The sequence below is a fragment of the Meles meles genome, chromosome 4, assembly GCF_922984935.1.
Source record: "Meles meles chromosome 4, mMelMel3.1 paternal haplotype, whole genome shotgun sequence".
NCBI classification, from domain to species: Eukaryota; Metazoa; Chordata; class Mammalia; order Carnivora; family Mustelidae; genus Meles; species Meles meles.
The window spans coordinates 59,035,561-59,049,365 of record NC_060069.1 but is presented as its reverse complement, the minus strand read 5'-3'; the positions used below and the strand labels follow the sequence as shown (position 1 = coordinate 59,049,365).

Here is a 13,805-nt window from a genome sequence, read left to right as displayed (position 1 = left end):
CAGAATATCAATACCTTTCACCAGAAATTATCCCAAACCTTAGAGAGTAGAGAGAATACATCAGAAATTTTTGAAATGCGTGCCCACAGGAGTTTCTGTTGGAAGAGCAACTATTAAATCAGATGACAGTAGATTGCTGGCTTCAGAGATGCACAGAAGATGAAAGGTTTATACTCGACCCAGCCTCCTAAGAAGAAACTTCTCTTCAGCAAGAATCAAAAGACTCTCTGGTCCCTGCGAGAAGGCTCAGGCAGTCTGGGAACTTCAGTTCAAATCCAGTCTTGGATATTCAGGCAGTTTTCTTCACCTCCCAGTCTTAGGGTTCATCAAATCAGGATCAAACTGCCTATCTCACCATGCTGTTGTGAGGATTCAATGAAGCATCTGGAAAGGTCTAGCATGGCCCGGCATGTACCAGGAGCTGAATAAATGTCAGTTTCCCTTTTCCTTCTCCCTCTCTTCAACCAGCTCAATCAACAATTTTATTTTTATTTACTTATTTATTTTTTTAAAAGATTTTATTTATTTATTTGACAGAGAGAGAGGGAACACAAGCAGGCGGGGTGGGAGAGGGAGAAGCAGGCTTCCCGCGGAGCAGGGAGCCTGATGCGGGGCTCAATCCCAGGACCCTGGGATCATGACCTGAGCCGAAGGCAGATGCTTAATGACTGAGTCACCCAGACACCCCTCAATCACCATTTTTAAAAAAGATTTTATTTATTTATTTGAGAGGTAAAGAGAGAGCGTGAGCAGGGAGCCCAATGCAGGGCTTGATCCCAGGATCCTGAGATCATGACCTGGAGCTGAAGGCAGACACTTAACTGACTGAGCCACCCCAGTGGCCCTCAATAAACATTTTTTTTTGCAAAACTAACTTTGTTTCTTAAAATGATCATATCACCTACTGTGTTGAGTTTGTAAACCAATTCTTGTAAATATTATAAGATTTCAATTTATGCCCATTTTAAGGTAATTTTTGCAGTTTTCTTAATATTATTCAAGGATGGAAAACAAACACTTAATTGAGCGCCTATGATATACCAATGTGTTTCCCCACAACACTCTGCAAGCCTCATTTCTATACATGCAGAAACAGAAACTCAGTGAAATGAAACAAAATGCAAGATTACAAAACTAGTAAATGACAGAATCAAGACTTAAATGCAGATCTCTTAAGTTTCCTACATCCTCTTCACAAAGCAAGATTGCATCTCGATATGTTCATTTCTTGATATTTTGTTGTAATATTAACCTCAAAGTCACTTTTGGAATGAGAAAAGCTGTGCTGTGCTTTCCCTCAGAAAATCTCTTGTCTCACTGTCTGCTTTAGACACAGCAGAATACAAGTAAGTGTAAGATAACCTGCAACTTGTGCTCTTACTAGATGGAAACCAGTTAATTGCAATCTGGGTATCACATCCCCAGTAACCAGGAAGGGGCTGGTGGATGGGAGTTCTTAGGTTGTTTTTTCCTTGATATGGTTTAGACAGTGTGCAACGGGCTGAAGCCTGAGCACCAGGACACCAGGGCTCAGACAGATTTCCTGAGTGATGACTCACGATTCCAAGCTGGTATCCCCACTGAGGGAGAGGATATTTGGCACGGTCATTAACAGCACAGACTTCATCCCAGTGAAAGTCCTCTTTCGGTCACTTACTATCTTGTGTCCTTGAACAACATTCTCAACCTCTCTATCTCAATATCCTAATCTTTTAGTTGGGATTAATGGCAGCTACTTCTCCAGGTTATGATACCAGTAAAAAAAATAAGGTTTATACACTTCTTAGCATGATGGCCGGCTGGCTATGACAGCAGCCTCCATGAGGGTTCTGCATCGGGACAGTTCCCAGCACCTTGCATGGCACCTACTGGAGGCTCGGCAAATGGTCGACAGAAGCGTACCTTCCATCCAGGCAAAGAAACCTTTTCTCTGGAGGGCTGCGGTCTTTATTTAGCTCAGTGCCCTGTTCTCCTGGTGCAAAGCACAGCTTCAGAGCTGCCAGTTGGTCTGCTGGGCAGCTCTGACGGGAAGGCTGTTAGACAGCTCAGAGCAGGACACTCCTCCTTCTGCGAGCACTCATTCATCTCCACTTTACTGCTCGACGTCTACCCAGTATGTTCTCTTCTTTTTCTATGTGGTTGCAGAGTGAAACTATATGACTTTGGTAGTTTCCAAAATTGGAAAAGAAAAAAAAAAGCTTAAAAGCTTGTGGCCTATAACTTGCCAATTCAGTGTATACTTAGATGTGTCTTGTGAACCTATAATGTTGAAAAATACCTGAACATCCCCATCTGGGTGCTCATTTGCTAGTTGGCCACAGACCTTACCTCTCCCCACTTCACTCTTTTATGTGGTTTTCTCCCACCCCCATCCTCTGATTTTGGTGTCCTTTGGTGAGCACAAAGAGGAAGGGCTTTGAAATGTGAATGATCTGAATTTGAATCCAGGCTCTTGCCTGCGGAAAGATACAGGGAAGGGACCAGCCTCTGTGAATCAGTTTCCTCAGTGGTACCTGGGCTTCTCTTACCTGCCTGCTAAGATGGCCATGAAGATTAAATGAAACCAAGTGCCCAGAACAGTGCTGGGCACAGGGTGATGACTTAGGAAGTACCAATTCACTGCACAACAGCCCTTATTTTTCCACTGAAATGCCTTGTTGACATCCCATGTGGAGTCCAAGGATAGATCAATGTCAGAGATGAAGATGTTGGGTGAGGAACTACGACAGAATAGAAGTGGTGAGGAGAACAAGAAGCAAGTGAGAAGATAAAACAACCAATTTGCAAAACACATATGGGCTCAACTCTGAGTGGAGTCAGTAACAGTTTCTTCTTCTTCTTTTTTTTAAAGATTTTATTTATTTAGTTGAGAGAAAAAGTGAGAGAGAGAGATAACAAGCAGTGGGGAGGGGAGATGGAGATGCAGACTCCCTACTGAGCAGGGAGTTCAATCCAGGACTTGATCCCTGGTCCCTGGGGTCATGGTCTGAGCCAAACTGCAGATGCTTAATGGACTGAGGCACTCAGGCGCCCCCAGTAATGGTTTCAGTGTGTACTGAAGGGGCAGAAACCCAGGGTGAGGGGAGCTACAGCTGAGCTCAACTGCAGGCCAATTAAATCAAAACTCCTGGGGGTGGGGCCCCAGAGTGTTGTGTTTTTTTTTTTTAAAGTTCTCACGTCGCTCCAGTGTGTGGCTCTGATTGAGAATCTGGGAACGAGAGGCCCTCCTACCAACACACCACCCAGTTACAGCACCAGGAAGCCTTCAGTGAGCGGGGGCAGCTTTTGCAGGTTCAGGCTTTCCTGTACACCAAGGGCCCACCTCTAAATGTTATAAAAGAGAGCTGGAATATGCGGGGATTTTTGCACTGACAGAAAGAGAACGAGAGATCAATGAGTAAAATCTGACATGTCTTATTAACTCTGAGGGACAATGTCATCGAGCAGTTACTGACTGTGCAGGCTTTCACGGTATTTGAGACATGGACCCCCTCCTTGGGTAACTTTCTATTGAACGGAGATTCTCCCAAACTAATAAGTGGGGTGGAGGTGGCAAATCCCTTACTGAAGCATTGGGAAAATGTACTCATCTGAGAAATTGGTACTTTCTCAGTTCCACAAACTAGGTACGTTCACCTATCAGAAGTGGGATTGCCATTAGGAAGCATTAAAAAAATGCTGTAAAAAATTAAAATTTTAACCCTTAAACTTAAAAGGTAATAATTTTATAGTTGCTGTTAATTGACCATTTACTGTGTGTGACCATTTATTGCCAAGGATACTTATTTCTAATTCTCACGTCAACTACATGAGGCAGGTATAACCATCCTCATTTTTAGCCAAAGGAAAGAGTATTAGGGAGGTTAAGAAATCGTCCACAGTCACAGCTAGAGAGTGGCAGAGTTCTCATTAAAACCTGGGTGTGTTTGAAAGGCTCATTATATTACAATAGCATAATTCTCCAAGCAAAGTGGAAAACAATATAAAGATAGCACCGATATGAAGGAAATAGTATTCTTTGTAGTGGTATTAATATTCTTTGTAGTTTCCAAATTGTTTACAATAGCCACATTTTACATGTTATAATCAAACGTTATTTTGAAAGGCAAAAAGCAGGGTGCCTGGGTGGCTTGTCGTTAAGTGTCTGCCTTAGGCTCAGGTCATGATCCCAGAGTCCTGGGATTGAGTCCTGCATCAGGCTCCCTCCTCAGCAAAAAGCCTGCTTCTCCCTCTTCCACTCCCCCTTGCTTGTGTTCCTTCTCTTGCTCTCTCTCTGTCAAATAAATAAATAAAATCTTTAAAAAGTGGGGGGTAAGTAGAGGGTAAAAAAGAGGAATCAGAACTATTATCTAGAACATTGTTACTACTTAGATGTTTTTTCTTAATTAAAAAGCACTGATATCCGGGAATAAATAATGCTTTTCCATAACTATAAATTTTATGGACTTCTATTTCAAAGCAGGGGACCTGGGGGTGCAGTCCACATTTTCATATTCCGGTCTTTGCGTCTGAGGCACAGACACCTCCTAAAGCTATTAAATGATCAAACCTCACAAAAGAAGTGGCAGCCTGAATCCGGAGGCAATTCTTACTTAGCAAATTGTCTTCCTTCCTGCAGGATTTTAGCTTGTGTTGGGTCTTTATCTAAAGCATCTGCCAAAAACAGCTCAGCTCCTCTCTCCTGTGTGACTGTGGTCAGCAAGGTGAGAAATTACTCGGGGAGGTGGGGGGAGGATTAGAATTTGGAAACGGGTACTGACAGACTTGTCATCTCACTGGAGAAGATGACGAAGGAGCAACACAGTTCAGGGAGAAGCACACTTAGGGCTGTGGAGCCTGGGAGAGAAGTAGGGCTGGGGAAATGTCCTCCCTGCAAGAGTGACCAGTCAGTCCTGGGAAATCATAGATGATACTATCACCTTTTTTTTTTTTTTAAGATTTTTATTTATTTATTTGACAGACAGAGATCCCAAGTAGGCAGAGAGGCAGGCAGAGAGAGAGAAGGAAACAGGCTCCCTGCTGAGCAGAGAGCCCCATGCGGGGCTGGATCCCAGGACCCCGGGATCACTATCTGAGCCGAGGGCAGAGGCTTTAACCCACTGAGCCACCGAGGCGCCCCGATACTATCACTTTTAAAACTGGGTAGGTGCAGGCGGTGTTTCTTCGCTTCCCCCTCAATTCCCCATCCCCAGCAGCTGCTGAAAAACCAAAGTCCCAGATGAACACAAGGAATGCCTGCCTCCAATGTTCTCTCTATGGAAGCACAGGGCTTGCTTATTAATGTGAAGCCGCTAAGGCTATTAATGCTCACCATTATGCGCACTTTTAACACAATTATGTAAACTGTCAACTAAGAAGTTTTTCAGACCATTTTTGCTGATGTTGGTTTTAAATATGAGCAATCAGTATATCTACATTCTCGGGAAGAGACTTTAATAATATTTGATTAAAGGCCACACCAACAGCAAGCAGATCCCAGTTCTAATTCCATTGTGTCTCTTCTATTTTCACGAAACACATGGTTCTCTCTGTAGCTGGTTTTAGAAGAGCATTATTTCTGTATGAATGATCGTATAAGTCTTTCCTATTCTTTTTTACTTTTAGTCAGTTTTATAGTATTATAGTATTATTTTAAAAAATTGTTCTCTGAAGAATGAATGAGTTGCAAAATACAGAACTGAAAAGAACAGATAAGTAGTTTAAAAATCACTTATTCCAGCATCCAGAGATAATCACAGTTAATATTTTAGAACGTTTCCTTAGAGTCTTTTTTGCTAATTATGTTTTAACAACTGGATCTCTCCAAATTGTTGTCTTGCCTTTGTGTTTTGTTTAATATGTTGTATTTTTTTCCATATCAGTATAAACTCTGTCAGCATGATTTCAAGTGAAGTATGTAGTATTCTCTAATATGGAACTACCAGAAGTGATTTCCCTTTTTTTAAAATATGAAAGGTCAACCAATTGCTATCTTTTGCATTTAGAGCCCAAGAAGTCTCTACTTTTATATAACACATCTGGTAGAATTGCATACAAAATTGGCCTTTAAAAAAATTTTATGTATTTATTTGAGAGAGAGAGAAAGAGAGAGAGAATGAGCAGGGGGAGAGGCAAGGCAGAGGGAGAAGCAGGCTCCCGCTGAGCAGGAAGCCTGATGAGGGGCTCCATCCCAGGACTCTGGGATAATGACTTGAGCCAAAGGCAGAGGCTTCACTGACTGAGCCACCCTGACACCCTCAAACTTGCCCTGTGTTAATGCTGGACTGCTGTCTACAATAGGGAGTATCACGTTTTATTCCCAAGCACAAAAAAACCAAACTGAGTGGTGGCAGGTGGCCTTCTGATCCCACTACCACATGCTCCCTTCCTTGTGCAAGGCAAGCCCTGCTGAGCTGTCACAGGTGGAAGGAATGGGTAGCTTTATTCCACCAGCAGGTAGAGTCCATCACAGGCTGTGGTAGTGGACAAGGGATCTAGATGAACAACAAGCACTTATTAAAAACCTACTGTGAGCAGCAGAGTGTTGAGTGCTAGAAACACGAAGATGAATGAGATGCAGTTTCTTCCTCTTAAGGCCTGGCAATGTCGCCCTGATCCACACAACTGGGGTTTACCTTCCCTTGCTCTGCACCCTGTCTTCATCTGGCCTGAAACCCTGCCTACCACTGGACAGCTTCCTCCCCGGAACCATCAGCCTTTGCCGAAGGTCTGGTTATAAATGGACTGACCCCAAAGTATTGGGAACCTGTGGCTGAGGCCCCACACACGGCCTGAAGTCCCACTTGTATCGCCTTGCCAGCTCCTCTTTGCTCACTTCAGCTTTTGCTCCTTCCCTACTGCCCTTGGTGCTGGGATCTCAGCATGCCTCATAGTCAAACCTGTTAGAAACAATGAAGGCAGCGTTGTGAGAAGAGGCCTCTTTTCCATCTTCTCACATATGTCCGTTGCTCTAGTAGCATCTTCTGTGGGCCCATTACACATACCACATGGCAGTAAGCACTACAAGGGTTGATGGAGGAGTAGAGATAGGACTCAGCTGTTGGGACACTAAGAATCTAGTTGAAAACATACACGAACATGCATAGGAAACAAAAGTAAAATCATGACAACATGTCCCTCACTGACTCTGTAAGTCCCATGGGGTCAAAGTAAGTAAAATATGCAGGGGAGACTGAAGAACTCCCGATGAAGTGAGTGATGAGTGAGGAAAGGCAGAGACAGGATGGGTGAGCTTCGGAAATTGAGACACAGGATAAGTGGCTTGGAGCAAAACTATGTGGGAGGCATATGTGTGATGCCCAATGGCAAAGGGTATCAGATGGCATTATAATTACTCATCCCACAAGATCCAAGTACTGTTGGCCTTTCCTTAGTTTAGAATATGCACAAGCAAGTCTATTTGCTTTTGTGCTGCTAAATGCTGAAGACTCTTACTATAGACACTTTACAGATTCCCTAAAACAGTTCTTCCTGTTTCCCTCCACAGGCTTAATTACACAATATCAAGCTTTGTGATTTTGTAAGATAAAATTGCTGACAAAAAGCTGAAAGGGGCGCCTGGGTGGCGCAGTGGGTTAAGCTTCTGCCTTCAGCTCAGGTCATGATCTTGGGGTCCTGGGATCAAACCCTGCATTGGGGGGGTGGTCCTGCTCAGCAGGAAGCCTGCTTCCCCCCCCCCCCCCCGCCTGCCTTTCTGCCTACTTGTGATCTTTGTCTGTCAAATAAATAAATAAAATCTTTTTTTAAAAAATCTGAAAAATGTGTGATGTTATGCTTATTTTGTCTTGTCATTGACTTGAAAGGTGAAATGTTTGATAGTTTTTGAATAACAATTATGGCTGAGGTTGCTACTTTTCTACCCCAATATCTTTCTTCCTTAGTAACATGCTTTTCAGGTGGACATATTACCATGCAGAATAAATGGCTCTATATTTCCTAGGAGCTACCCTCTCCAGTAGTCAGTTGTGACCATATGATGAAATTCTGGGCAAACAGATACAAGCAAAAGGACTCCACAGAAATTCTGGGAAGTCTCCTTAAAAGACGAGGTGGGTAAAAGAAAAAGAAGACAGTAGGAAAAGAAGAGGTAGACGTCCCCTTGTCTTTCTCTCACCTCTGCTTCCTGGAAGTCAGAGATGATCGATGGGGATTTAGCAGCCATTTTGGAATATGAGGAATAGGGCCTCTTTCAAGCTGTACCAGAGAAGAGAGCTCGATGAATCCCACGCCCCTGCTGAATTTGGATGCTGCTGTGCCAGTCATAAATAGTATAACTTCAGACTTCTGTTAACTTGGAGAGAAATAAGCTTTGCCTTTTAAAATCCACTTTGTTTAGGCATTAATTTTGTAAATATGCATAGAGCATATAATTCTCAATAGCAAGGACAATGTTTATGCTACATGATCCATGGTGGGTGTTCAACAATTTGTGATGATGATGATGAAATTAAAAGCAATGAAATAAAGTATCTAAAACTGTGCACCGTTATTTTTATTCAAAGATTCTGTTGTTGATGCCATCCAATGTATTCATATGCTGGTGCAATCAAGGAGGTTTACATTGTTTAATAAAAATTCTTGACCTATTTAACATTTTAAAATTCCATTTTGCTTTGAGATGGAAGAAGCCTGTATCATTTATAAATGTCTTTAAGTTGGCTTGCACTGTGCTGTGAGGAATGTTTTGAAATGACCCGTCTTCAGTGATGGAGAGTGTGTGAGCTGTGGGAGTCTCACCATGACTCAGGAGGGAAATGGTGGAATGATGCTAGGAAATCCATTCCACCAAAAGTGAAGGAAGGTGGCTTCTCTGTGGAAGAGATTTGAAAGCCCAACATGCAGCAAATCATGAAGGAAGTGGAAGAGATGGAGACCATGGTCAACCAACATGAATACAGTGAGAAAGTAAATGTTGGCAACTAATGAATAATGAAGCTAAAAGTGGGCAAGAGACTCAAAGTATCCCCAAAGGTGAAATATTTAGTTTTGGTAACCCCCTTTGTCTACTTTAGTCTTCCAGAAAAAATACAAAGATTTTTACCTCTGTATGTCCCAACGTCATTTCTATACATCCCAGAAGGGATGCAAGGGTGCTCTTCCTACCACTGGGAAATTTTGTTGTTTCTTAAATTCCAAAGAGATTCCCTTTTTGTTTTTGTTTTTGCACCTGCCTTGGATAGCTATACTAACTTAAGATCTACTAGAACTAAGTTCAGGAGAATTTTAAGTGAAAAAACAAACAAACAAACAAAAAAACCCCAAATCTGCCATGAATATAGAAGCTTTGGTATTCAGAATGAAGAAAAGCATGGTGAAATGAGCCATTTTTTTCCAGTACAATTTGTCTTTGGGACAATTATGAGTGAAAAAGAGACATAGCTATGTGCAAACTAGGAAATAGGACATCATATTTTTCATTTTTATTTGTTTCTTATGTTTCAGGAGAACCCTTTGACTGCCCACTTCCATTATTCAGCATTCAACTTCTTCCAAAAAATCTCTAGAAAGGACTGGCAATTCCCCAGTAGGTGGCCAGCAAGTGCTTTGCTTTGACCTTGACCCAGACCCACCTTTCTCTTTGCTATCTGCTATCTGACTTTTCTTTTCTTTTCCTTTTTTTTTTTTTTAGAAGACCCTTTTATTTAAACTCCCAAGGGTACTGGACAACATACAGTAATTGAGGACTGTGTCTTTAAATTAAATAAAATGTGGTACCGTTTAATTTTCTTGATGGCTTATGGAAAGGCAGTTGGCAGGAAGAACATGGACTTTGGAGGCAGAGTTTATTTCAATTTCATTTTTTTTTTAAAGATTTTATTCATTTATTTGGCAGAGAGAGATCACAAGTAGTCAGAGAGGCAGGCAGAGAGAGAGAGAGAGAGAGAGGGAAGCAGGCTCCCTGCTGAGCAGAGAGCCCGATGCGGGACTCGATCCCAGGACCCTGAGATCATGACCTGAGCCGAAGGCAGCGGCTTAACCCACTGAGCCACCCAGGCGCCCCTTCAATTTCATTTTTGCTGCTTTACTAGTTACATCACTCATCTCAGGTTTATCGATCTTTCTGAGCTTTGGGGTTTTTTTTTTTTCCCCATTCTGAAAAATTGGCATAATAATAATAATATCTGTCAGGCTGTTGTCCAGCACATAGTAGGTGTTTGACAATGTTCATTCCTTTTATTCTCATCCCCTCCATCACTCTTGTCCTAACGTAACTAAATTGGACCATTGAGGTTTAAAGTTTGATCCAACCAATTCCAACAATCTCATCTACAATGCTTACGCATGTGTTTAAAATGACCTCTGCAAAAAACCAGTTTACCTAAATTTCTCTGCCCGCTTCTTTTCCCTGTCCTCAGCTCTGGTCCCGCTTTGAGCTTATATATGTTCTTTGGGATCCCCCTGCAATTCTGATAGGCTAGATGTCCCGTGGAAGCTGATAGTAGGCCTAATTTGTGGTGTCAGAGAAGATGTCTAAATGAAGAAAAATAATAAGAACTCACTGGTGGTTACTAATCTTTTGTACCAGTGAACCCTGAAATAATTGTTCTGAAGACAGCTTATTGATAAGGGCTCAATTCCCTTCAAAGCTCTACAGGGCAGTCCTAAATGTCAACTTACTTTGTGAGAGGAAATTCTTTCTCTGGCACCTTGCTGAAGCTAATTTGGTTTCTCTGTGTTTTGAAAGATATTATGTGACTTTGTTGCTAAAGATTCATTATAAATTCTACATGCTTTTCATTTTTGTTGTGTTGTTGTTGTTGTTAAAGAAGGCTGAAGGGTTAAAATTAATCTGGGAGGTCTTTTTCTAGTCTTAGGGGACAGATAGTATACATTGTTTTTACTTGGAATGTACTAGCTCTTGACCACTAAATAAAGCTTAGAAGCCTCAGCATAAGTTTGCTTTTCCAGGAAAAAAATTTTGTTCATTTTAAAAAAACAAAACTCAGTAGTGGTGCTATTTCCTTAGAACTATCTATTTATAACATAAATCTTTCCAATACAGTTGAAAGACATAAATATGAAAACTTACCTACTTTTTCTCTCATGATTAGAGAGAAAATTATCAAAAGAATCACTCAAAAGGAAATGCAATGTAATTCTATCACTTGTAAATTCATAAAATTTAGCCACATTGCTCACTCCCCAAGCATTACTGATCTAAAAGTAATAAGCACGGATGTGTTCATTTTTCTACAGGGACTTTCATTTTTAAATTGCTCTATAACACAAGAGGTCGATTCATAACCCCAGGGCATTCGTGAGTGGCTTCCTTACAGGTGATACTGTCTTGGATTTATTCACAGGAAGTAATCCTCTTGAGTGGTTCAGATGATTATTTTTTAAGTTTTCTTTAAGAAATTCTTCCAGAATTCTTGTGAGATAGAAGTAAGGAAAATATTATCACTTTGCTGATAGGAAAGTCAAGGCTTAGAGATTTGTTCAAGGTCAAATCGAAAGTCATCGGCAGAGCCAGGAACTTGAATCTTAAGAATCCTCACTTGTTATTTTAGCTCTGTTAATGGACCTAATAGCTTCCCGCACCCCTTGCATCTGCAGAGTTTTGCATTGTAGGACCCTAGCAAAGATTTTTAAATTTAGAATGCTTACCGAAAAGACCATATATTCTAAAATGTATTCATAATTATTTATTTTTATCATTGCCTTTCAATATAAAGAAGTCATGGGGCTTAATTCTATAACCCAGTTAGTGGCATCACTTTCATATAAGTTGCTTAGACTTCACTATGGGTCTTTAAGTCTATACATATTTTTTTTGGCATAGGAATAACCTAGTGGGCCCATACATCTGTGTCCTTGATCCATATGGTACCAAAGCAAATTATATCCCAAGTTATTTGTGGCTCTAACAATATTTAGTCAATTTCCCTTCTCAGCAAACTTAAAAATTCATGCAAACCAAATTTATGCAAATCCATGTTTGTGATTTGGCTGTGGTCAGCCTCAGGAAGCAGAATTCCCTATTACTGCCACATAGGTTGTGATGTAAACCTGAGGTTTGATGAGAGCAGTGCAACAGTGCAGTGGCATGTCCAGTGATATTTAAAGGTGCAGCAGGGATAGTAGAAGGTGACACCGGGCAGATTCCCATACACATCACACATACTTCATGGTAAATCAGTGTGTGTCTAATCATAATGATGTACGGGCATTTCTGGCAATCCCTTCCTTTCCTTTTTATTGGATAACCTGCATCCTGAAAGAAGGGAATGCTGTGGATGATGACTGCACCAGCCAGGGAAAGGTATGGGAAAAAAATGCCTAGGGATCACCTTGAGTCCATATAAGGCAACCACTAAAATGACATTTATAAAAACTAAATATCACTGGGGAAAAGTGAGTTTGGTTTAATGTTACATAAAGAAGCAGACACAAAACAATGCATACTGACTGCAACTCTGCAAAAAATGGAAATTATGCTTGTGACCATGCAAAAAATGAGACAGTATGCACAATAAAGAGTCCTTGGGAGCAGGGTGATACTTTCTATTTTGTCCAAAGTTTCCAAGGAGGGTTTGATATACCTGTGATAAGCACAGTAAGCAGGGAGAAGGGGACCCTGAGGGTGACCATCAGCCCTCGGGCACTAATAGGTAAGGGTAGCAAAGGGAGACTGGAGAGCTGCTTTTGGGAGGATGCCAGGATCACGAAGAGCCCAGAGGGTCAGAGGTGTTTTGGATGAAAGTCCGAAGGGGCGGCAGACTATCAATCCTCACACCACTTTTCCAAATGGGCATGCCAAGAAATTGGAGATCTGCCGGCAACTTGGGATAAACTAGCTCTACTGAACAGTTCCGCAGGGACTTCGGCCCAAGAAGAAAGGTCAGCCCCTGTAGGACAGCTGCTGGAGTGACATTTTCAGAGCACAGGAATCTACTCTCATAACAGAAAGCTATTCCACAAATGCTAAAGTGACAAATTTTCTGGTTTTGGTCCAGGTATGGAATTTTTCAAAGGTGGGGAGCAGAGAGGTAACTCTAGGCACAAAATAAGGATTTAACTGACCATGAGAAGCACTTCAGATGCGAGGACTTGAAACACATGTAGCAACCCAAATACAGTATGTGCCTTTTACTGGTTCTCTTATAACAGTGGTTGGTACCTGGCCCCGTCATTCAGCACGGTGCAGTGGGCAGTGGCTCCAGAGGTAAGCATTTCTCCTAGGACTGGGCAACTTCCCTTTTTCATGGATTTGCTTTTGAATATGTGTGTTTATAGCTACGTATTCACACATTCTCTCTCTCTCAGTCATGCACATACATATATATACGCTCAAGAATGCTTTTTTTTTTTTTTGAGGGGAGAATATTTCTTTTCCAGTGTATGCATCTTAATTTATTTATGTTTTTCTTTAACACATACATCTTTCCTTGACCAATAGAAAGGCTTTTTCAGATTCTACCATGTTACATTATTTTTCCTAGCACAGACAAGATAGTATTGTTACTAATCTATCTAGCTAATGTCTCCCTAAACAGTCAGGAGAGCATGAAGGAAAGATAGTGATAAACTCCTTGGACCCAGGGCTGCATGTAGTGCCGCACATAGTGTATCTCCTTGAGGTTGCGCAATGCAGCAGACCCATGTGGAGCTCCCTATACTTCAGTGTGCATTCTGAAATGGGGATAACAGTACCTACATCATGGAGTTCTTGGAAGGATTAAAAGGATTAAATGAGTATATATACATATATATACAAAGTGTTTACAATAGGGTGTAGTACATGGTAAATGCTACATAAGTGTTTGTTATTATTAATCTTTTAATAAAAGTGGTCGAAAATTAGA

The 13,805-nt window shown here is 41.4% G+C and overlaps 1 protein-coding gene across 7 annotated transcripts in view; it reads right to left on the bottom strand.

Annotated features, from left to right (window-relative positions):
• PEX5L (peroxisomal biogenesis factor 5 like) overlaps nucleotides 1-13,805 on the bottom strand; it is a 227,116-nt gene that overhangs the window by 142,194 nt on the left and 71,117 nt on the right. The window lies entirely within an intron of this gene.